General features: G+C 37.8%; 1 non-coding gene across 1 annotated transcript; it reads right to left on the minus strand.

Moving 5' to 3' along the window:
- Nucleotides 1-1663: 1663 nt before the first annotated feature.
- Nucleotides 1664-1768, minus strand: LOC111761040 (U6 spliceosomal RNA). Its single transcript, XR_002794520.1, has one exon. It is a non-coding gene; the product is annotated as a U6 spliceosomal RNA (small nuclear RNA).
- Between the last annotated feature and the right edge of the window lie 623 nt (nt 1769-2391).

The following is a 2391-nucleotide window of genomic DNA, read 5'->3' on the forward strand; positions in this document are numbered from 1 at the left end:
AGATGAAATAGTATGATATGCTTAGTTTGAGTGGTCAGGGAAAGCTTCTTTGAAGAGGTGGTTTTTGACTTCTTAAGCTACTATTTATTGAATTTATTTCTAGGTCTGCTCTAAGGGTTATGTATATTATTTCATTCAATCCACACAACAACCCTATGTGAGAAGTATTATTGCTTCCTTTCTACAAAAGAGGAAACTGAAGGACAGAGCCACGTGGGCTCTTGCCCCATAGGACATAGCTGGTAAATGGTGGAGCCAATTTTGAACCCAGGGCATTTAGCTGCAGAATCTGGACCTTTAATCACTATAGGATGCTTCAAGCCTTAAGCTGAAACCTGAAGAAACCAAAGATGCTGGCTATGTAGAGAGCTCGAAGCAGCTGTGCTAGGCAGAACGAACAGCAAGTGCAAAGTTCTTGAGCAGGAAGGGGTTTGTGGAGTCTGAAAAGCAGAACAAAGACCATTGTAGTAGAGCACAGTGAGCAAGAGCAAGAACATTGGGTGATGAGAGCTCAGAGGTGGGCAGAGGCCAGACCATGCACGGTCTTGTAAGCTTTAGTATGGATTTCAGATTTGATTCTTAAGGGAGGCCATGGAAAGATTTCAGCTAAGTTGCTGGTCTACCCTTAGATGGAATATATTAGTTTCCTAAGGGCTGCCAATGCAAAATTACCAGAAAACAGTTGGCTTTCATAATCGGAATTTCTTAAGGTAAATCTTATAGTTCCAAGGCTGTAAAAATGTCCAAATCAAGGCATCATCAGAGATCCTGTCTCACAAAATGTCATGTGGCAAGGCAAAAAGGCTGGTCTCTGATTTCTACTCCAGGTTCACTTTTTCCCTGAGCTCAGCTGTAGGTGATGAGGCACATGGCTCATCTCTTCCCAGGGTATGACTCTGTGCTTTGCGCTGCTCTGCTAATCCAAGCCTCTGGTTTCTCTCTCTGCCTCTCAACATTTATCTATCTTTTGGCAGCTGTAAGCAATCCTGGAGTCCTCTCTCACATGGCAGGGTAAAATGGTAGCTCTCTTTCTTTGTGTCTCTCTGCATGTCTCTCCCATGTATAAAAGGTTCCAGAAAGAGGGCTGAGACCCATCCTGGGTCATGCCTCACTGAAGTATTCAAAGACCCCCAATCCAATCAAAGGGTCCCACACCCATAGGAATGGATTAGCTCTAAGAACCTGATCTTTTCTGGGATTCACAAAAGCTTCAAACTGTCATACAGAGTGAGGAGGACCCTTGTCCTGAGCTCTATGATTTAGCGTGTCCCACATATGCACGCACACACACACACGATACATAATTTTCATATTGCTGTATGGACCTAAATTCTAGATATTGCTAATGGTGAAAATAGTGATATAAATGATAAAATTTTGGATGATAAAGTTCAAATATTTTGTAATACTCTCTGCATTAATAATTATCTGTGCAACCCCATTAAAAAATATCTGAACATGATATATAAAATTTATGGTTTATTTATTTTTCTCTTTCTAAAATGTGTTTATTTATCCATGTTTGTTTCCATCCATGCCATGAACACATGTATTATAAATCCTAAGATAATAGTTAAGAATCATAATTTTGTGTTCTATAATGTTTGAGTTAACATTCAAAGTTATTTTCTGATTGATTCAAAGCTGTGTTTAGAATTGCATAAAAAATATGGGAAGCATCAAGAATTTGCTGTTTCCTTGTGCAGGGGCCATGCCAATCTTCTCTGTATCTCTCCAATTTTAGTGTATGTACTGCGAAGGCGAGCACTGTGGTTTATTTTTTAACCCAAATGTTGTTTTAAGAATTCTGTAGATAATTCATATTTACTTGTCAAAGTAGGAGGATGGGATATATTTTATTTGTTTGCTATCTTGATGTATATATTTAAATAAACAGTACATTCTCTCTATTTGTCCTTCTACCCTGGGCCCTGTAAATGTTAGGGAAGTGACATGATATGATTCATGCTTTCAAAGGATGAAAAAAACCAGAAAAACTATACTTATTTCTAAAAGTGACATAATCTGATTTATGTTTTTAAAGGTGAAAATTCAGTAAAGCTATATTCATACCCAAAACATGATATTTAATAAGGGGTCTTTTATTGACTGATTTTTAAAATTAGTTAGACAATTTAGTATGGGGAAGAAGGCACAGGTGGCTTGGCTTAGTCCTTTCCAGATATGTCAGATATGGATTCATGGATGCAGTAAAATGCAAGAATACCTGTGGGTTAAAAATATAAGTGATGTAATCAGGAGGCAGCCTTAGTGGGATTTTAACTTGTGACCTTTTTTACCAGTCTCAGGGAAATGGCATAGGATATGATTAGAAATATTATTGGACAGAATAAATATACAGTGTATTCATATAAATCTACAAATCTGGAT

This window comes from Dasypus novemcinctus, chromosome 1 (genome assembly GCF_030445035.2).
Source record: "Dasypus novemcinctus isolate mDasNov1 chromosome 1, mDasNov1.1.hap2, whole genome shotgun sequence".
Taxonomy (NCBI): domain Eukaryota; kingdom Metazoa; phylum Chordata; class Mammalia; order Cingulata; family Dasypodidae; genus Dasypus; species Dasypus novemcinctus.